The sequence below is a fragment of the Hypanus sabinus genome, unplaced genomic scaffold, assembly GCF_030144855.1.
Source record: "Hypanus sabinus isolate sHypSab1 unplaced genomic scaffold, sHypSab1.hap1 scaffold_1311, whole genome shotgun sequence".
NCBI lineage: Eukaryota > Metazoa > Chordata > Chondrichthyes > Myliobatiformes > Dasyatidae > Hypanus > Hypanus sabinus.
In genome coordinates, this window is record NW_026779380.1 from 85,381 (window position 1) to 109,032 (window position 23,652).

Consider the following 23,652-nt stretch of genomic DNA (forward strand, 5'->3'; position numbering starts at 1 on the left):
GTTGAGGAGTGAGTGTGGAGGGAGTGCTGTGGGAAGGGGTTGAGGAGTGAGTGTGGAGGAAGTGCTGTGGGAAGGGGTTGAGGAGTGAGTGTGGAGGGAGTGCTGTGGGAAGGGGTTGAGGAGTGAGTGTGGAGGAAGTGCTGTGGGAAGGGGTTGAGGAGTGAGTGTGGAGGGAGTGCTGTGGGAAGGGGTTGAGGAGTGAGTGTGGAGGGAGTGCTGTGGGAAGGGGTTGAGGAGTGAGTGTGGAGGGAGTGCTGTGGGAAGGGGTTGAGGAGTGAGTGTGGAGGGAGTGCTGTGGGAAGGGGTTGAGGAGTGAGTGTGGAGGGAGTGCTGTGGGAAGGGGTTGAGGAGGGAGTGTGGAGGAAAGGATGTGAGAAGGGAGCGTGGAGGGAAGGGGTGAGGAGGGAGTGTGGAGGGAAGGGGGTGAGGAGGGAGGGTGAAGGGAAGGATTTGAGGAGGGAGTGTGAAGGGAAGGGGGTGAGGAGGGAGTGCAGTGGGAAGGGGGTGAGGAGGGAGTGTGGAGGGATGGGGTTGAGGAGAGAGTGTGGAGGGAAGGGTGTGAGGAAGGAGTATGGAGGGAAGGGGTGAGGAGGGAGTGTAGAGGGAAGAGGTGAGGAGGGAGCACTGTGGAAGGAGTGGAGGAGGAAATGCTGTGGGAGGGGGTGAGGGGGGAGTATTGTGAGAGGGGCGGTGAGGAGGGAGTGTGTTACTGTGTGAGGGGTAGTTTGTTTGGAGAAATGGCAGGTGGAGTTTAATTGGGGTTGAACTAGGGGAGAGGGGCAGAGAAGGACAGCACCCTGAACAGTGTTGATGTATAGTTCCCTGAAAGTGTTAACAGCAGCAGACAGGATGGTAAAGGCAGCATATGGCGTGCTTGATCTCAGTCAGGAAGTCACTTTGCAACTGTATAAAACTTAAGCTGGGTTTCATCGGGAGTGCTGCTTTCACTTCTGGCCGTCCTTGCAGGAGAGTTGTGAGGGTGCAGGAAGGGTTCCGCAGGGTGCTGCCCAGATTAGAGGGCTGGTGCGAAACGGAGGGCTTGGAAAAACCTGAGCTGCTTTCCGTAGAGTATTTTACCGAGATTATTGAGAGGGAGGGCTAGACAGCTGGATTCTTCCTCCCCCACCCCAGTCAGGATGTCTGATACTAGAGGGTTTGTATTTAAGCTGAGTGGTATTTATTCTGGCACAAGGCTTGGTGGGATATGGACGAGGCAGAGGGGATAGCTTGCATCTGTGTCATGTTCAGCAGAGACATTGTGGGCCGAAGGGCCTGTTCTTGTGCTGTACCATTCTGTCTTCATGTTCTCTGATTGGGTGGATTTGTTTCTGTTTTATTTATTCATGTATTCATTTATCTATTTATTTATATTTTGTCTATCTACTTATTCAGTATGGAATGGACCCTCCCTGCCCAGCAACCCACCAGTTTAACCTTAGCCAGATCACAGGACAGTTTACAATGATCAATTAATCCCTACATCTTTTGATTGAGAGGGGTGGGGGGGGCAGAACCGGAGCATCTGAAGAAACCTGAGGCATTCTACGGGGGGGGGGTGGGGGGGGACGCAGAAACTCCTGAGTGGCCGTTGGATTTGAACTCCCAACCCTGACACCCTGAGCTGTAGTAGTGTTGTGCTAACCACTGTGTTATAGTTGTACATGTACACATAGGATTGTGAGTCGCCCTGGCTTCCTGCACACGTGTGTGTGTGTGTGTGTGTGTGTGTGTGTGTGTGTGTGTCTGTGTGTGTGTGTGTGTGTGTGTGTGTGCGCGCGCGCGCGTGGGTGTGTGGAAATGGGCTGTTTGTGAGATGTATACCGTGGGTGTGAGTCTGCAGGTGTGAACCTGTATGTAAGTGTGTATTAATGCTGGAAGAGTGTTTGCGTGTCTGCGGGTGAATGCCTGCTTGCTGGTACGTGCCTGCGTCTGAGTATGTCTGTGTGGATGCACGGTGCGTGTGAGGCCATCTTCTCATTCCCTGTCTCTTCAGGCTGTGAAACCCGCCACCTGGTTTTGCCTGCCTGTCCAACATTAAGGACGTGGTACTGCCCCAGTGCAAGAGTTTTTCACTTTAAAAACCCTCCTGAACAGGTTTTCATGTCCTCATTGGATACGGTGGACGACCGACACCACCTTCTCATTACTACCATCAGGGAGGAGGTACAGGAGCCTGAAGACCCACGCTCAACAATTCAGGAGCAGCTTGCTCTCTGCCATCCGATTTCTGAACTGTCTGTGAATATTAACTCATTATTCCCCTTTTGCTCTATCAAATTTGTAATTTACACTGATTTTTGTCTTTGCACGGTACTGCTGCTGCAAAACAAATTTTACGTAAGTCATTGATAATAAACCGGACTTTGATTCTGAAACATATTAAACAGAATGTAAATTACAGGCAGATGCTGCAGCATTAGTATGGTATATATAATATGTAGGAATTAAAAGAAGATGAACGATTGGAAGATGTTCTTCAGCTTGCATCGTTAACTTCGCCCATATCTAGCTTCCCAATGAACAATGAAAAATCATCCATGACTGAAAAACAAGAACAAAAATAACAGATCTCCCATCTTGGAACAATCGCCCAGAACATCAAACAGCAAATTCAAGGATTTGATTTGGAAAACAGGAATTTTAATTTGGAGTTTTGTGTTCGATATCAGACAGTGTACAGCACAGTGAAAGAAAATCACAGATCCCGCCATCTGGGCCGTGACATCCCCTGGCAGCTCCCTACGAGGTTACAAACTCGTTACCAAACACCAACAAACCTCTACTGATGTCCTCTTGAAAGTGTTCTGACTGGTCACGTCACCGTCTGGTTCGGCAATTCGAATGCACAGGTCAGTAAGAAGCTGCAGAGGTTGGGATGGTTTGGGTTCCCAATGATCCTTCAGGCCCATTTTACACACCTGTCCTTGTAAATGTCCTGAATCGTGGAAAGTTCACAACTAAAGATGCGCTGGGCTGCCCACATCACTCTCTGCAGAGTCTAGCGATCGAGGGAAGTACAGTTCCCATACCAGGCAGTGATACAGCCAGTCAGGGTGCTCTCAATTGTGCCTCTGTAGAAAGTATTTAGGATTTGGGGGTCTATACCAAACTTCCTCAGACATCTGAGGTGAAAGAGGTTCTGCCTTTTTCACCACACAGCTGGTATGTGCAGACCATGGGAGGTCCTCGGAGATGTGGATGCCAAGGAACTTGAAGCTCTCAAGTTCAAGAAGCTCTCACTCTCTCAACCCCAGATCCACTGATGTCTATAGGGGTTAGCCTGTCTCCATTCCTCCTGTAATCCACAACCAGCTCCTTTGTTTTTGCGACATTGAGGGAGAGGTTGTTTTCTTGACACCACTGTGTCAGAGAGATGACTTCTTCTCTGTAGGCCACCTCGTTATTGTTTGAGATGAGGCCAATCAATGTAGAGTCATCAGCAAATTTAATTAGCAGATTGGAGCTGTGGGTGGCGACACAATCATGGGTATACAGGGAGTAAAGGAGAGGACTCAGTACACAGCCCTGAGGGGCTCCTGTATTGAGAGCCAGAGGGTTGGAGGAGAGGGAGCCCACTCTTACCTGCCGGTGATCTGACAGGAAGTCCAGGATCCAGCTGCACAAGGCAGGGTCAAGGCCGAGGTCTCTGAGCTTCCTGCAGAGCCTGACTGGAACTGTGATGTTGAATGCTGAACTGTAGTCCAAGATCAGCACTCTCACATAAACATCCCTCTTCTCCAGATGTGTAAGGACGGTGTGTAGAGCAGTGGCTACTGCGTCATCTGTTGATCACAGTTTACCTGTCTGTAGAGTATAATATTTTAGATATTATTATTTTTAAAAGTATACTCCTGTATTTAGTGTTAATAGAGACACATATATTACTATATCACAAATTAGAGTTCTATGTATTTTGATGACTGTATTTCAATAGAATTGTTTTTTTTGTAATTTATTTTTATTGAAGTTAATCACAAAACAAACATTTCCATAAGATGTATTTCAGATACCGTACATATATATCATATTTGCCACAAATCTCTACATAATATTTATCTGAGGTTTACACTTATAGAAAAGAGAGGAAAGAAAGAACAAGCAAAAGGAGAAAACTATGTTCAAGTAGGGAGTGATTTTTTTAAAAATACAACATGTTCATTGATTTGTGAGAATAAAATCAGGTCTATGAGGTGTTAAACCATTTTTCCCAGTATGAATCAATTTGTTCCAAATTGTTCCAGCTTATGATTAACAGATGCTGTTATCTTCTCCATTTTGTAAATATCCATTGTAATTTCCATCCATGTATTTAAAGTTGGGCTCTCCTGTGATAATCATTTCCTGGTAAGACTTTTTACCAGCCACCAACAGTATACTCATTAAATATTTATCTATTTTCAACCTTTCTTGAGGTATATATCCAAAATATATGGTCTTACTTTCTAAGGGTATTTCACATTTAAAGATATCTTTAGGACATTGTGTAACCCACTCCAATAGTCTTTGATAATGGGGCAATCCCAGAAAATATGGTAGTGGTTTGTAATTTTATTTCCACAATTTCTCCAGCAAACAGGGAGGCTCCCCTCCCCCTTTCTTTCTCCCTAGGCCTCCCATCCCATGGTCCTCTCCCTTCTCCCTTTTGCCAATCACCTTTCCAGCTCTTAGCTTCATCACTCCCCCTCCTGTCTTCTCCTATCATTTCGGGTCACCCCTCCCCTCCCACTTTCGAATCTCTTATTATCTTTTCTTTCAGTTAGTCCTGACGAAGGGTCTCAGCCCGAAACGTCCACTGTACTTCTTCCTAAAGATGCTGCCTGGCTTGCTGTGCATTTTGTGTGTGTTGCTTGAATTTCCAGCATCTGCAGATTTCCTCAAGGTTACTGTCATAATGGGATTTCTGAGAGGGTGTAATAAAATATCTTATCAAGTTTTTCCATCAAAACTCCCTCCATTTCTGTGAACTGGTACACTTCCATTGATATCTCCATATTATTGTCCATTCTTCCTCAGATATAGTTATCCCTCTTTCCTTCTCCCATTTTGTTTTAATGTATGAAGTTGAATGTGTTTTAAGATTTGATAACCCCTTATACATGCTTGAAATGTTTCTACTACCATTGGCTGAATTATATGCTTTTCTAAAGAGCTCTATCAAACATGTACTTGCCTTGGTTACATTTTTAACCGTCCTATTAACATATTGTCGCATCTGTAAATACCGATAAAAGTCTTGTTTTTTTTTCAAAAAAGTGTTTCTCTTTGAGCATTTCAAAACTCAAGTGTTCCTTCTTTCATTATATTGCAAATAGCTGCTATTCCTTTAGCTGTCCAGTCCTTAAATCTAGCATCCAGTTTATTCAGCATATAATCTGAGTCATATGCACACCATTTAAGAATTGCAATGTCTCTCTCTAGTTTATATTATTTTATAATAGTTTTCCATATTTTAAAAGTCCATTTCACCCACAGGTTATCAATAGTATTAATGTACCTTTGCAGGTTGTTATCAGCCAAAATTGCCTGTATGAGGATGGGAAGTATCCCCTCCTCAATGTTTTTCCATTGAGTGTCATATGATGGGTTGCACCAACACATCACAGCTCTCAACGGTGATGCAAAATAATAATCTCTAAGAGAAGGTAGGCCCCATCCCCCCTTTTCCTTGGCTAATTGCAAAATTTTGAGACAAACTCTAGGCCTTTTATCTTGCCATATATATCTTGATAGCATCTTATTCCATTCATTAAATTGATTTTGGTTAATCTCTACTGGTAGGGTCTGAAAGAGATATAGTGGTCTGGGCAGTATATTTATTTTAATAGATTCAATTCTTGAACTAAGACTAAGAAAAGGAATTAGGTTCCATCTTGTTATATCTTCCTTATTTTTTTATATATAGGGTGATATTTGCATTCTGATAATTTTGCCAAATTGTTTGGCATAATGATGCCCAAATATTTGACAGACTCTGTGTGCCATTCCCAAGGATATCTACTTTCAATTTCTCTTGGTGGGCTATAGTAATATGAAAGTAATTGGGTTTTATCTATGTTGATCTTATATCCTGATAATTGACCATATTGTTCAAAGGATTGCATCAATTTAGGTAAAGAGTATGTTGGTTGCCCTAGATAGATCAAAATGTCATCCGCGTAACAAGCCAATTTATGCCCCGTCCCTTTAATAGTAATTCCCCTGATATCTTCACTTTGTCTGCTGTATTGAGCTAATGGTTCCAGATATAACGCGAAGAGTAGTGGTGACCATGCACAACCCTGTCTCGTGCCCCTTTCTAGGGTAAGACTATTTGATAAATATCCATTGATTTTAATCCTAGTAGGGTTGTCATATAGTGTCTGTATAGTTTTAATAATTGTGTCTTGGAAACCAAATCTATGTAAAACTCTGTAAAGAAAATTCCAATTAACCAAACCAAATGCCTTTTCAGTGTCCACGCTTATCACTAATGCTTCAATTTTATTTTTTGTATATGATCCATAATGTGAAATGTCCTTCGTATATTGTCTTGTGTTTAGCATTGTTGTATAAAACCTGTCTGATTATTATGTATCAGTGTGGGCAGAAACTCTTCTAAACATTTGGCCATGATGGGGGTAAATAATCTAGAATCTACATTAAGAACAGATATTGGTCTAAATGACCCACATTCCATTTTATCCTTGCCTTCCTTTGGTACAGCTGAGATTATCGACTCCTTCCAGCTGGCTGGCGTTTACACCTTTTTTAGAGCCCAGTTCAGTGTGGAGAGTAAAACAGGAATTAACTCATTTTTAGATTCTTTGTACCACTCTGCCTTATACCCATCTGATCCTGGTGACTTGCTTAATTTAAGCCTACTAATTGCAGCTTTTAATTCAACTTCAGTTATGTCATAGTTCTATTTTGTTCTTTGCTTAAAGTGGGTAACTCTAGAGAATTCAGGAAGGTGTCAATTTGGGTTATGCTTCCGGCTGGAACTTTAGAATATAGAGTTTTGTAAAACACTTCAAAAGCTTCTTGAATTTCACTTAGCTTTTTTTTTATAATTTTCATTCTTGGGTCCCTAATTCTGTGAATTGTATTTTCTGCTATCTTTTTTAACAGTTTCCACGCCAGTATTTTCATAGATTTATATTCACTTTCATAGTGTCTCTGTTTCAGAAACATTAGATTTTTCCTGATTTCTTGTGTAGCCAAACTATTAATTTAATTCCTAGTTTTTAAAAATTTCCTCTAATGTATCCTGTGCCAAACTCAATTAGTGTTTCTTTTCTAGTTCCTTCTAATTACAATGTATTTAGTAATTCCTTTAATGTTTTATTCCTTATTTTTTTTCTTAGATGAAGATATGGCTATCATTTTCCCTCTTAAGACAGCCTTCAGAGTATCCCATAGAATGGGAGGTGAAACTCTCTATTATCATTGAATTATAAGTAAAGACCAATTTCTTTTTTAATTTCTTCCTTAAAATAGGGATCCTAAGTAGACTTGGTCATTTACATCTATTGTCCCAATTCCACAGGTGTTTATTTTGCCTTTGTCTTTTCCAAATGTTATGAAATAGTCTATTCTTGTATATACAGAATGGGGGGGCAGAATAATGAGTGTAATCCCTTCTGTTGGGGGAAAAAAAGGTCCCTCTATATATCAATTAGACCAACATCCTCAAAAAGTGTATTAACTTTCTTATGTAAGGATTTTGTTTCATAGGTTTTTCTATTGGAAGAGTCTAACTTTGGTTGTAATTGTAAATTTAAGTCTCTCCCACATATCAAGAGACCTTCTGTTTCCATTACCATAATATTAGTAATTTTCTGAAAGAAACTAATATCACTTCCCGGGGGTGCGTATATATTCAATAGAGTAACCGAATTTCCATCTATATTCCCCCTTACCAGAATATATCTGCCCTATCTTCCATTTTGAATACTTTTTCAAGATTTAGCTTGCTTGAGATGAGAATAGCAACTCCTCTCCCATGTCCTGATTTATATGAGGAGAAAAACAAATTAGTGCATCCCATTCTCGTTAGTTTTCCATGCTCATTATCACTTAAGTGAGCTTCCTGTAAACATATTACATGGGCTTGTTCTTTCTTCGTTTTTGATAGAATTTTACTGTGTTTGGATTTAACAGCCCGTTGACATTAAAAGAAATAAATTTTACTTTGTCCTTAGCCATGTGTCTTTATCTGTCAGTATATCATTAAAATTAGCAAAATAGAACTTAATCGATCTACTCCCTGAACAAATAAGAACCAAGAAACATGAATGAAGAAAAAGATACCGAAGGTGTGGTTCCAAGGCTGGGGTCTCTAGTAGATGACCCTGGATTGAGCGAGAGGAAACATCTAGCCGTGGGGGATAGCCCCTCCTACCTGTGAGTTGAAGGCCCCCATTGCAGTACCCATAAAATTAAGTGAACAAGTGTATGTCCTTTACACAGAAGGGACTTCCCTGTGCATTCCTCTCATGTATATATTCTCATTTAGGTGGGGAAAAAGGAGTGAATTAATGAATAAAAAATAAAGTATTTGAGTAATATAAAACCCACATTGTAATATGTACTACTTGAGGTAAGTACAGCACTGTCTATTTTTGCTTCTGTTTAGCTTATCAACACTTTTGAAATTCATCAGACCTTATGGCTCTTCTGGAAGGGGGTGAGGGCTGTCTTCGGAAAACTCACAGTCTCTTCCTGATATATTTCTCTTGCCCTCCTCCTATCCCCTGCTTTCTCGATTCCCTCACTATTTCCCCAAGCAGAGTGGGATAACTGCTCGGCCAGGCATTCCCTCGGTTTGATCACGCTGACAGGCAACCCTCTGGCCTTCATGTCTGCAGTCGCCTCTTCCACTGTCTGATACAGCCGCGTCCCATCTTCATAAAACACTCGAAGTTTAGCAGGGTACTGAGTCTGGAAGCTAATCCTTCTTTGCTTTAACACTCGCTTCGCTTCAGAATATTCTTTACATTTCTGCAGGACCACTAGGGGGTAATCTTGATCAAAGTATATTAATTTCCCATTTAAAAATACCTTCTTCTTTCCCCGGGCCTTGCACAGAATCTCTGCTTTGGTTTTGTACCGAAGGATCTGATTACTTTTGACCGCGGCTTTCCAGAAGGCCTCGGGACGAGAGCGCGGTGTGCTCTCTCAGTGTCGAGTGCCACGGCCGGGGGAATCTCCAGGGTGTCCCGTAGCAAGTTTTCTACAATCTCCACCTAGACAACCCCTCTGCTCCTTCGGGAACATTATCCTGAATATCCTGATATTCTTTCATTGTTACCTTCCTTCTTAGTTGAGTAATTTATTTCCTTGTTGATTTAACACTTTTATCATCTTACTTAGCGTCCTTTCCACGTCTTGAATGCGATCTTCCACCTTTTCAATTCGTGTCTCTGCCACCGCTATCTTATGATTAACGTTGGTGAACTCTGACTTGATATCATTTAGTTGTTGTTTTATGTCCTTTTGGAATTCCTGTATCTCTTCCAGGATTTTTACTAAATTTGCCACTTCGCCTGAACAAGGCCCAGTGTCAGCCTCGCTGCCACGCGCTCGTGTAGGAGGCTCCGCAGTGTAATCTCCATTCCTTTTCCCCATTCTCGCCCCCCTTACCAGTTCACATATTTTCAAGAGATCTAGCATTTGGCGGATTAACGGGGGGAATAAACGTTTTTCCAGAGGAGCTATTATTTTAGGCTGCCATTCTGAATGATGACGTCACTGGAAATTGGTTTCCTTTGTAATTCTATGTATTTATTTTATATATTGAAATACATGATTCTGAGCAGGGGTCAATGGTCTTCAGTGGACTGGCAAAAGGGCTCCATGGCATAAAAATGGTTAAGAATCTCTGGTTTAAGACAGGGAGTCTCTATCATCACTCTCCCCTGTCTCTCTCCCTCTCCCCGCTCCTCTTCTGCTATCTGAATCTCCCTCCCTGTCTCTCTCTTTCTCTACCCCAAATCCAAACCCTTTCTCACTCCCTCTCCTTCTCCCTCCCTCTCCCTCCCTCTCCTGCCTCTTCTCCTCTTCCTTTCCCTTTCTTCTCTCTGTCTCTGTCTCAGGAGATGATGAAGGGTGGAGAGTCGCTCTGGGAACAGCTGACGACGGCTCTCATCCTGGGATGTCCGGAGTGAACTCGTGTGTGTGGTGATAGGATGTGTGAGGGAGGGGTGTGAGCCTGGGTGGGGTAGGGTGGGGTGGAGTGAAGCAGGGAATCTCGGCATGGAGGTTGGTTACCTGCCAATGGTCAGCCGGTCATGGTGATTAATATGGGGTAGGGACCCTCGTAAGCCTCCACTAACTCATACAGGAAATCCACAACGGTCTGTCCTGGGGGTAAGCACGGAGCAGGAGGTCAGAATGGTATTGTAATCTCATTACAGCCCTTGATTCACTCCCATTTCGGCCCTCTTTATATCCCTATTACACTCTCAATACTGTCCAAGCTCACTCCCCATGATGGGGCCTGTTACGCTGCAATAGTGTCAAAATGATTGTTGTTTCGCATCCAATGTGGTAGTGTAGTGTGTAGTGCTTGTCGCTGTCACTTTCAGTTCCCACCACTGGCTAGCTGTCTTGTGGACAGGAGAGCTGAACGGATAAGTCTCTCCCTGCCAGTACATAACCTCTCCAGCAGCAAGCCTCATGCAGTGCCTCCTCGCTGGCGACACACGGAACCTGAACTCCTTTTGGACTCAGGATGAACTACAGAGGACAGGGAGGAGGTCTGGCCCCCGCACACGTAGCACGCGGGTCCACTGGTGTATGGACACGCCTTGGTGCTTGTGAACCAGCCCCCAGCTCTAGGTAAATAGCCCCACTGACTTGTGGGCAGCCTCGGGAGAGACGAAGGCTGCGGGAGTAAACCCAGACAGCAAATCCGGAGTGGAGCCCCTCGGGCGGCTGGACGTCACTGAACAGCCTCCCGGCAGCTCCTGCAGCCAAGCTGGTGCCAAGTGTATTGTTTCATAAGCTTTCCTTTGGTCGACACCGGTGAGGCCGAAAGGGGATCTTGATGACTGCGCATCTCAGGATCTCTGTACCTTCCACCCAGGCTTGTGATGATGATCATCACCCATTGTCCTCGAGACGGACGGATGCCAGTCAAAACCCACATTGCAGTCCCTTTATTCACTCCCAATACTGTCTCCATTACACTCCTGTTATTTCCCAATTACATTTTCTTTTTACACCTTTTACAGTCTCTTTATACACCCACATAACAGTTCTCATTACACTACCATCAGGCACTGTTACACACCCCATTACAGTCACTATTTCATTCCCGGCTGCACTCACATTACAGTCCCCATTACAGTCACATGGCAGCCCATTACAGTCTCCTTTGCACGCTAGAGTCCCTCCGACACTCGCTGCTGGGGGGAGAGAAAGAGGATCAGGATAAAAAGCAGCAGAGTGACAGAAAAAGACAAATGAAAGTGAGAAAGAGGGAGAGTGAGGGTTAAGGGGAGAGGGAGTGAGGGAGACAGGGTGTGGGGACCGAAAGCATGAGTGGGAGAGGGGGTGAAAGAAGGAGTGAGAGAGAGAGGTAGAGAGAGGACACGAAAGGGGTGATGCAGCAGACAGAAAGAATGTGGAAAAGCAGAGAAACAAGAGAGAAGGAGAGACAGAAAGGAGAAAAGTGAGTATTGGACAGGGAGTGCAGACCTGCCACTTTCATCGTGTACAGTGAGGCTCCATTCGCCGAGCTCCAGCGCTACATTCAGCATCACGATGAAAAGGTCTCCCAGGCGCTCAATAGTCGTCAGAGTGAGGCTGCTGAATACCAACAGAGAGGGAGGGAGGGAGAGGCCGGTCAGTCATCAGCACGACAGGTCACTCATAAGAAGAGAGACAGACCAGACTGGATTCTGATGGCCCAATCAGCGGCAGGAACTGGCCACAGCGACAAGGTTCCTCACAGGTCAGTGGCGCTTGTTTAAGACTACAGAAGGGTTAAATGGGAAGCCATTGCTGGGAGTAGGCCAGTGGTGAAAACAGGAGTATCAGACTTTGGCTCTGTAATGCCCTGGGAAAGGTTTCGCTGCTAGTGTAACGGTTTCTCTGTAGTAGCAGTGTTTGGGTTATGAGAAGAGATAATGGGGACTTTGGAATGTGTGGTGTCCAGTGAGGGGAGTGTTTTTCTTTCTTGTGTGCCCAAGAGCGAGGTATTCACGGGCTTTTGTTCGGCAGAAGCTGGAGAGAGGAGATGCCAGAATGGAGAGTTTGTCGACTGCAGGACTGAGTGGACGTGGACTGGGGTCGGGAGTTGACAATGTCCGGGGGAAATCAATGGAGAATGGACGGGAAAATCATGAGCTCCAACGTGTGCATTAGACTGGCTTCGTGCAGATGCCATTAAAATGGGCCCTTTTTCTTTTTGTTCTCTTTACTAACCCTCCAGTCAAATTAAGAATTATAAAGCTAAATTGTTTAATTGCATATGGTGTACTGTTTGTTATTTCGTGGTACTGATTTGTAACAGGGAAAAACATCATGCTGCATCCACATAAATGAGATTTCAGTAGTTTGGCAGGGATGGAGACTGCCTTCGTCTAGACTAACGTCACCAGCTGCACCTGAGGGTTACAATTGTGGGGGCTTGTCCGGGATTAATTTCATTGGGTGCTTTGTGATTGCCCTGAGCAATGAACCAGTGGGTTGGGTGTTCTAAGTCTCTGTTAGTCTGGATACTGCTGTGGTTGAGCAGTGGTGTTCATCCACAGGTTTACTGGTAACTAGCGTGTGCATGTTCAGTGGGGCAGATACTCGTACGCTGGATAAATTCTTAATTCATCTGTTAAGTGCTGTTGGCAAAGTTACGATTGTGGGATGGAGGTTTGATAAAATGGTGGGCACAGACCTTGTTTTACTGTAGACTAGTGCGTAACAGCAGTGGAGCTGCCTGGGACTATTGGTGCCCTGGGTGAGGTGGGGCTGTGGACTGTCCATACTTTCAGGAAGGAACAGAGTGAAGCGGAGCGGGCAGAGTCCCAATGGAGCTTCCCATAGCTGGAGGCGGAGAGTTCAAAGGCAGGGTTCTTTCGTTTCTGAGGAGTGAGGGGAAGGAGTGGGCAGATTTGGAATGTCTAATTAGTCCCCGTCCCCAGTGAAGAGTGAGAGTTAGTATCCGCCCTTACCTCTCTGGTGAATAAGTGGAAAAATGCCCAGGTCCAAAGTCCCAACTATGGTAGACTCTGCCTATTCTCTGGAATAACGGCCACTCCCAAAGGGGAGGCGGAGTATGAGTGGAGGACACCTCTGAGTTGTTGGATGATGTAAAATGGCAGAGAATGGTTGAGAGTTTGAGGGGGTGGGCCGCTGAGGGCTGTGAAGTCCTGGTACCCCTTAGCCAAGGCTGCCGATTACACAGGAGCACTGGCAAATGCATTTGGCACGACAGGTAGCCCAGTGGAGCTCATGGCGGTGTTTCAGAACACACGTCAGGAGCGGGGGGGGGGGGGGTGGGGAGAAGCTTTCTGCCTGCATCTCTCAGCTGGAGGGGCAGCTAAATTGCTTGCGGCTCAGAGGGGCTGTTCCGGTGGCTGAGGTGGATCAGTTACGGTTGGAGCAGGTAGCAAAGGGTGCCCGGTCTCAGGTCCTGATCGCTGGGGGTCTCCAACTGTCTCGTAAGACGTGCCCCCCCCCCGTTTGTTGAGCTGATCGCAGAAGTATGAGAGGAGGAGAATGCATTGGAGGCGCGGAGGCCTCCGTCAGCAGGGTACAGTCCTCAGTAGTGGTCTCCTGCAGTGAAGTGATCAGGGGTGGCCCACCCCGGGGACTGGTGGGGGAAATCGTGGAAGAGTTGAGAACTGAGATGTCCTGGTTGTCATCAGCAGGTGTGGCCCCTCCACCTGATGGAGCTGATAGGGAGGCGGATCCTCTAATGCAGAGGGCTGCACGCGAGAAGGTGAGCTGTTACAACTGTGGTGAAGAGGGACACTTCACTCAGTGTGAACGACGGGAAACCCCTCGGAGAGGGAGCCCCTGGGTACCAAAGCAGAGAGAGTTGTTGGAAAATCTTAAAAGAGACCCAGTGAGGGATACAGAGGCAAAAAGGCTAGCAAATACCACACTCAAAGTGTTATATCTCAATGTGCATAGCATAAGAAATATGGTGGATGATCTTGATTTATGGATTGTCGGTTATGATGATGTGGCCGTCAGTGAATCGTGGCTGAAGGGTGGTTGTAGTTGGGAGCTGGATGTCCAAGGTTACACTTTGTATTGGAGGGATAGGAAGATGGGCAGAAGGGCTGGCATGGCTCTGCTGGGACAGAATGGCATCATATCAGTAGAAAGATGTGACTTTGGATCGGAAGATGTTGGATCCTTGTGAGCCGAGTTAAGAAACTGCAAGGGTAAAAGGACCCTGAAGGCAGTCATATACAGGTCTCCCACAGTAGCTGGGATGTGGACAACAGCCTACAACAGGAAACAGAAAAGGCATATCAAAAGGGCCATGCTATGATAGTCATGGGAGATTTCAACATGCACGTCAATTGAGAAAGTTAGGTTGGTAATGATCTCAAGACAGTGAGGTTATTGAGTGCCTGAGTGAGTTTTTAGAACAGTTTGACATTGAGCCTACCAGGCGATCAGCTATACTGGATTAGGCGTTGTGTAATGTACTGGGGGTAATTAGGGAGCATAAGGTAAAAGAACACTTAGGTGCCAGTGATTGCAATATGATTGAGTTCAACTTGAAATTCACTAGGGAGAAAGTAAAGTCTGATGAAGCAGTATTTCAGTGGAGTAAAGGAAATTACAGTGGTATGAGAGAGGAGATGACCAAAGTAATTTGGAAGGAGATGTTGGCAGGGATGACAGCAGAGCAGCAATGGCATGAGTTTCTGGGAAAAAATGAGGAAGGTGCAGGACAGGTGTATTCCAAAAACAAAGAAATACTCAAATGGCAAAATAGTAGAACTGTCGCTGACAAGGGAAGTCAAAACTAATGTAAAAGCAAATGAGAGGGCATACAACAAAACAAAAATTAGTGGGGAGAAAGAGGATTGGGAAGCTTTTAAAAACCTACACAGAACAACTGAGAATCATCTGGAAGGAAAAAAATGAAATATGAAAGCAAACCAGCAAACAATATCAAAGTGGATACTAAAAGCTTTTTCAAGTATGTAAAAAATAAGAGAGATAAGAGAGGATATAGGACCATTGGAAAATGAGACCAGAGAAATAATAGCAGGGGACAAGGAGATGGCAGATGAACTAAATGAGTATTTTACATCGGTTTTCACTGTGAAAGACACCAGCAGAATCAGAATCAAGTTTATTTCCATTTAAATTTTTAAAAAATTATTATTGAAGATCAACAAAAACAGATACATTAAGTCAATATGTCATTATATACAATAAAGAATTCAATTAGCAAATAACTGATCACAAAGCTAAGCAATATAGCAATAATAATAAGAAAAAAAATAAAGCGTTAAGAATATTTTTTGAAAGAAAAAGGAAGGAAAATAAAAGAACCCCTACTACCTGAAAAAAACAAGAAAAAAAAAACCCATTGGGAGCACAACCCTGGAGCTATACATCATAGAAGCTTCCAATAAAAAAAAACATCAATCCGCCAACTCAAATCCATTTAAACAAAAATTGGAAGTAAAGCATATTAATTAACTCAAATCAAATGATAGTAGCAGGCGAATGAACCCCAGCTTTTCTCAAAATCAAATCGAGGATCAAAAGTTTGACTTCTGATCTTCTCCAAACTAAGACACAGCATCACCTGAGAAAACCATTGTATCAGAGTAGGAGCAGAAGCATCTTTCCATTTCAACAAAATAGCCCTTCTGGCCAATAATGTAACAAATGCGATTACATGTTGGTCTGATGGAGAAATACCATGAATATATTGAGGGATTATACCAAATAAAGCGGTCAATTTATTAGGTTGTAAATTGATTTTTAAAACTTTAGACATTGTAAAGAAAATAGATTTCCAAAAATGTTTCAGTACAGAACACAACCAAAACATATGTGTCAATGTGGCTGTCTCAGTTTTACATCTATCACACTGGCTATCAACATTAGGAAACATTTTAGACAGTCTCTCCTTTGCCAAATAGTACAATTTTAAATTGAATTAAAGAGTGACTGGCACAGATTGAAGAAGAATTAACCAACTTCAAAATCTGCAACCAATCTTCTGTTATCAAGGTCATGTTAAGCTCTCTCTCTCCCAATCTTGCTTAATCTTAAGTGAAGGGTAATTGTGTTGCTGTAACAATAAATTATAAATTTCCCAATAAAACCCTTCACTTAAGGATTAATTTTAAAAATAATATCTAACAGGTCAGAATCCTGTATGTATCGAAAATTACTTAAATATTCTTGCAAGAAGTGTCTGACCTGAAGATATTGCAGGAAATGTGAATACAAGAGAGAGTACTTAGTTACTAATTTCTCAAAAAACATCAATCGGCCGTCCTGGAACAGATCCATGAAGGAATAAACCCCTTTGTTCCTCCAAAGAAGAAAGTTAGGGTCACTTAATGAAGGTTTAAATAAATAATTTCAATAAATTAAACTAAAAAGTTTAATCTTTTTGAGATTAAAAAAATTATGAAACTGGAACCAAATTCATAATGACTGCTTAATCACAGGGTATAAATTTAAATTAATAATTTTGGCTAATTGTACGGGTAGAGAAGCTCCTAATAATGAGGTTAAGTGAAACTGTTTCACAGCATTCAATTCCAAATCAGCCCAAGTTAGTCGTTTCATTTTTATCAGCCCAATATAACCAAAAACAGGTATAACATATATTAACAGCCCAACAATACATTCTTAAATTAGGCAGAGCAAGACCTCCATCTTTTTTAAAGTTTTGTAAATGATATTTACCAATTCTTGGTCTTTTATTATTCCAAACAAAAGATGTAATAGTAGAGTCAACCTGATCAAAAAAACTTCTTAGTTAAAAAAAATTGGGATATTTTCAAATACATATAAAAATTTTGGTAAAATCATCATTTCAACTGCATGAATGTGGCCAGCTAATGAAAGTGTAAGTGGATTCCATCTACAAAATAATTGTTTCATAAAATCTACTAAAGAAGCCAAATTAGCTTCATAAAGGTCTTTATGATTTTAGTGATAATAATACCTAAATATTTAAATGAGTCTATAACTCTAAAAGGAATGTCATCAAATATAGAAGCAGAATCGTTTAGGGGAAATAATTCACTTTTATGAAGGTTTGGTTTATATCCCGAAAACTTTCCAAAATCGTTTAATAATTTCAATAAACTAGGAATGGATTCTTCAGGATTCGAAACATAAACTAAGAGATCGTCAGCATAAAGGGAGATCTTATGAACAGTACCATTTATGAGAATTCCATGAATACCTTTAGCTTCACGAAGTGCAATAGTCAAGGGTTCCAGCCCCAAATTAAATAACAAGGGACTTAATGGACATCCTTGTCTTGTACTCAGCGAAAGCCGAATTAAAGGAGATCTGTAATTGTTAGTAATAACAGTAGCAATAGGGCTTTTATATATCATTCTAATCCACTTATTAAAATTAATACGAACGCTGAATTTTTCTAAAACACTAAATAAGTATTTCTATTCAACTCTGTGAAATGCCTTTTCAGCATCAAGAGAGACAACACATTGGGGAGTCTTAGAAAAGGATGAATATATAACATTTAACTGTCTCCGAACATTAGAGAAGGAATAATGGCCCTTTACAAAACCTGTTTGATCTTGAGAGATAATTTTAGCTGGAAAATTCTCAGCCGATTAGCCATTATTTTAGTAAGAATTTTAGCATCCACATTCAATAATGAAATAGGTCTATATCAAGAACGGTCAGTAGGGTCTTTATCTTTCTTAAGAATTAAAGAAATAGAAGCTTCATAAAATGTGGGAGGTAACTCTCCTATCAAAAAAGAATCTTTAAGCATTTCCAACGTATACGAAGAGAGTAATTTTTCAAATTTTTTATAAAATACTACAGAATAACCATCCAGTCCAGGAGCTTTTCCAAACTGCATTGAAAAAATAGCTTTCTGAATTTCGTTTTCAGTAATAGGAGCATGAAGAGTTTGTTGATCTTCAACAGAAATTTGAGGAAAATCGATCTTTTGTAAAAAGTCATTCATTTTAGAAGAATCAACTGGAAGCTGAGATTTATAAAGTTCAATGTAAAAGTCTTGAAAAGTTTTATTAATATCTTCATAATTACATGCTGTCTCCCTTACAAATTTTTAAAATCTGTCTTTTAACTCTAGCTGCTTTTAATTGAGATGCTAATAGCTTATTATTTTTATCTCCAAACACATAAAATCGACTTTTCAATTTAAGCAAATTTCTTTTAATAGGATAAGTTAATAATAAATTATATTGTGATTGGAATTCAACTCTTTGTTTGAATAAATCAATGTTAGGAGAGATTGCATAAATATTATCCAAGTCTTTAATTTGTTTGGAAATCTTACCTAACTCTGTTTTTGTCTGTTTCTTAAGCTTAGCTAATTAGGAGATTATATGAATGCGTCTGGACTTTGTAATAAATTTTCTGGAAAATGCCAGGGCAAATTTGCAATAACGACATCATTCAATTCAAAAGCTAAGCTTAAAGGTGCATGATCCGAGGAAACGATAGCATCATATGCACATTTCTGGACTTTGGACAAAATTGGGGATCAGCTATAAAGTAATTGATTCTCAAATCTTTTTTGTGAACATTTAAAAAAAGAATAATCTCTATCATTAGTATGTAAATGTCTCCAAATTTCATCCAGGCCAAAATCAATTAAAAAAGAGTTAATAAGTGATGTAGAACAACTCGAAAGCTGCTGATTGGTTGAACTCTTGTCAACCAAAGGATTTAAACAACAGTTGAAATCACCACCCATTAACAACATATATTCATTTAAATCCAGCAATAAAGCAAATACATTTTTAAAAACAGAAGGATCATCTACATTAGGTCCATAAAGGTTAACCAGAACAATTTTTCTATTACAAATTGTTCCTTTAACAATTAAAAATATGCCATTAATATCTGACACAATGTCTTCATGGATGAATAAAATATTACTGGTAGATTTAATAAAAATAGAAACTCCCTTTGTTTTGTTTTGACAAGTACTGTGAAATTGAAGGTTCTTCTACATTTTAAAAAATCTATTTTGATCACCCGTTTTGATATGCGTTTCTTGAGCAAAATTTATATCGGGTTGGAATCAATTAATGATTTTAAACGTCTTCTTTTGCTTAATAGGATGATTCCAACTACGTACGTTTTAACTTATAACATTTATCTGTTTAAAATTATATTATTTAACACAAAAAATTAACGCATACCAGTGCGGTCTAATCAAAACTGGCGATGATAAGTATAACCATATTCAAAACATGCATGCTCTGGAACTCCATAATGAAAAAAAATACGAAAAAGAAAACTAAAATTAATCTTACGGTTAATCCTATAAGTCAAAACCAACCCCAATCCTCCCACCACCCCAAAAAGCCCGAAATTCTGCAAAAAAAGCTGAAATGCATCCCCATAGAGTAAAAAAAGAGAGAGGCTTTGTAGTAGTAATAGTAGTTTTCAAAATCTTTCCTTAATTCCTCCTCCCAGTTCCAAAGAAAACAACTTATGACCCTAAAATAGAAAAGCCCTGCAGAGGAAAAGAAATGTTTCACTAAATATAAAAAGCCAAACACTACAAAGCAACACACCACCATGTCAAGTCATGTTAACTGGTTCTTCTGCCCACTTACAGGCCTTGCTTCTAACTGATACATATATATATGCAATTTAAATAGCAATTTGCTTTGATGCCTTCCATTGCTTTACAGAATATTATTGTGCTGGAACAATGGACACCGGTGACGCTGAGTAATCATTGAAACAGATTCCTGGCTGAAATGGTTAATACAAGAGGGCACGATTTTCCAGTGATCAGTAAAAAGTATAGGGATTTCAGAGATTTTTTTTTTATAAACCAGTGGGTATGGAAAGATCAGCCATGGGTAGTTACAGAGGCAGACACAGTAAGGACATTTAAGAAACTCCTAGATAGGCTCATAATGAAAGACAAATAGAATTCTCTACAGGATGGAAGATTGATAATGGAGTAGATTGAAAGGTAAGCAGAACATTATGGGCCAAAGGGCCAGCACTGTGCAGTTTTTTTTTACAACATCTGGCTCTCCATATCCAACATAAAAGTTCAGAGAAAAAAAAGTGTTTATACTTAATCCTTAAAGACACAATGGGGAATGCAAAACAATCTCCAAGGACGCCAAAGCTAAAGATTAAACAAAGAAAAAAATACCTATGACATCTCCAGTGAAGAAAAATCAGCACCATTTTCCATTTAACTGACACGCCCAATGAAAAACTTGTTTTAGAAAAAACTAATCATCTATCGACTAAGCCCTCCCAACTATCTATATAAGAAAAAAAAACCTTATGAACAACGGAAACTATCACTTAATTAATGAAAAGGGAGGATAAAAGCAAATAATCAAACCGTCTATCCATTGTGTTAACTCACTCAGTAGACCAAACAGATTTCAAAAAAGTCATTCATCACTCACATCAAAAAGTTCACATCTTCTTTAAAGGGTGGGTCGATCAAAGGACATCTTAAGCAAATCAGAAATATTCAAAGCTTATCTTCTTTCTGAAATGACAATTATTCAGCAGACCTAAAACCATTCAAACCTCAGCTACAACCAGAATAGAGTTAACATAGTCCAGTGCCTCTTTGGGGTCCAGAAAAACACATGGGATCAAACCTTTGGAAAATAATTTTAATCGGGCTGGATATTGAAATGATGGGAATAATCCCTTATCATAGGCTATCCTCATGGTTGGAATGAATTTAGACCACAGGTCCATAACTTCCCGTGGATAATCTTCATAAAAACGAATCTCGGGGCCTTTAAGTTTAAAAAACTCTGTGTTTCCTTGCATATCTTATGATTTGGTCTTTAACTTTAAATCCAAGGAAGCAGACCAAAATTGACCTTGGTTTATCCGGGTTCCGAGATTTAGAAATGAAAATCCTACGTGCTCTTTTGATGTCAGGAGGTTGAGGTAAAATATCTGGAAACAGAGATTGAAACGAGTTAGCGAAATAGCCTATATAGCTCCAGTCTCAGATCCGTCCTTCAATCCAACAACTCGAATATTATTCTGACGAGATCTTGCTTCCAAATCGATGATCTGATGTTGAGACTTTTCCAAACGAGCTGAAATCTCCGCGATTTGACGCTTCGCCTCTTTAAGCTCAGAGTTCAGGGAAATAATATTTTCCTGCACAAATTGAAAACTCTTTCGTAACGACTTCATCTCAGAAGAGGTAGCATTAAGTTTTACCGTGTTGTTGTCTACCTTCTTGTCGTGAACCTTCAGCGAATGTTCTAGACGCTAGCCCAAGCTGGTGTTTCCTCCGACTTTTTCCCCTTTCCGTTGCTGGATTCAGGAAGCTGCTTTCCGCTTCTTAAAGATTGTGACGTAGTAACAACTATCCCCTCTAAGATCCGACAGATAAAAGTTAAAAATTCAAAGTTTAAACTGGAGTTAAGGAAGAATTAATTGCACCCACACAAATCTGTGTGTCACTCCATTAGACAGTAGGCGGAGTCTCAGAATCAGGGTTACTGTCACTGGGGTGTGTCGTGAAATTCATTAACTTACCAGCAGCAGTTCAATGCAATACTTATAGAAGAAGAAAATAAAATAATAATTAAGTAAATCAACTACAATATCCATATATTAAATAGATTAAAGTTGTGCAAAAACCAGAAATAATATATATTTAAAAAGTGAGGTAGTGTTCAAGGGTTCAATGCCCTTTTAGGAATCGAATGGCAGAGGGGAAGAAGCTGTTCCTGAATCACTGAGTGTGTGCCTTCAGGCTTCTGTACCTCCTATCTGATGGTAACAGTGAGAAAAGAGCATGCCCTGGGTGCTGGAGGTCCTTAATAATGGACACTGCCTTTCTGAGACAGTGCTCCCTGAAGATATCCTGGGTACTTTGTAGGCTAGTGCCCAAGATGGGGCCGGCTAAATTTATGACCCTCCGCAGCTTCTTTCAGTCCTGTGCTGTAGCTACCCCCCCCCCCATACCCTACAGTGATACAGCCTGTCAGAATGCTCTCCACAGTATATCTATTCAAGTTTTTGAGTGTATTTGTTGACATACCAAATCTCTTCAAATTCCTAATGCAGTATAGCCGTTGTCTTGCCTTCTTTACAGCTGCATCGATATGTTGGGACCAGGTTAGATCCTCAGAGATCCTGACACCCAGGAACTTGAAACTGCTCACTCTCTCCACTTCTGATCCCTCAATGAGGATTGCAATTGAGTGAGTGCAGTTACTATTACAAAGGAGACGGTGCTCAAAAAGCTGAAAGTCCTAAGGGTACATAAGTCACCTGGACCAGATGAACTGCACCCTAGGGTTCTGAAAGAGGTAGCGGTGGAGATTGTGGAGGCATCAGTAAAGATCTTTCAAAAGTCATTGGACTCTGGCATGGTGCCAGAGGACTGGAAAATTGCAAATGTCACTCCACTCTTTAAGAAAGATGGGAGGCAGCAGAAAGGAAATCATAGACCAGCTAACCTCAGTTGATGGAGTCAACTGTTCAGCATGAGGTTCTGGAGTATTTTGTGACATCGGACAAGATAGGACACAGACAGCATGGTTTCCTTCAGGGAAAATATTGTTTGACAAACCAGTTGGAATTCTTTGAGGAGTGATGGCTGATTGTCAGGAAACAGCGAGTGGGAATAAAAGGAACATCTTTTGTTTGCTGCTAGTGACTAGTGGTTCTACAGGGGTCAGTGTTGGGACGGCTTCTTTCTATGCAGTATATCAGTGATTTAGATGATGGAAAAGATGGTTTTCTTGCCAAGTTTTCAGATTTCAAAGATTGGTGGATGAATGGCCTCTCTCTGCTCCTCTGTCTATGGGTCTTATTGTAGACGGGGTCTGTGAGATGGGCAAAAGTGAGGACTCTGCCCCAAGGGGCAGCTCTGTTGACAATGATACCATGAGTATCCACCCAATATCTAGGGGAACTGACCATTCGATCATCTTTTCTCACCTCATCGGCCCTCCCCACACAACCTCTCTCCCCCCAGACCTCCCTCCCTCCTTCCCCTTACCCAACCCAACCTCCCTCCCCTCCATCCATCTCTCACTCTGTCTCCATCCTTTCAATTCTCCTGCCCCTTTCTCCCACTGAACTACCTTGGCACAGATCTGCACCCCTTACCCACTCGACCTTTCTCCCTCTGTCTCTCCTTTCTCACTCTATGCCTGTCTGTCTCTCTCACTATACCTCCCACACTCCCTCTCAATTCATTCCTCCTCTCTCTCTCACTCTCCATACTTCCCACACCCACTCTCTGCTCACATTTTCTCTCTCTCTCTCTCTCTCTCTCTCGCTCTCTCTCATCTTCCCCCTCCTCTCGTTATCCTTCATTCTCTTCCCATCTCTCTGTTTCTCTCCCCCTGCCTGCTCCCTTTCTCTACCACTCCCTCCTAGTGTCTGTTTTCATCTTCCTCCCTCCCTCCTCCCAGCCCACCCACTGACCAGGCTTTCACCCTCTCTTCCACTGGGAGGAGTGTCGTTTCCAAGTTGCCG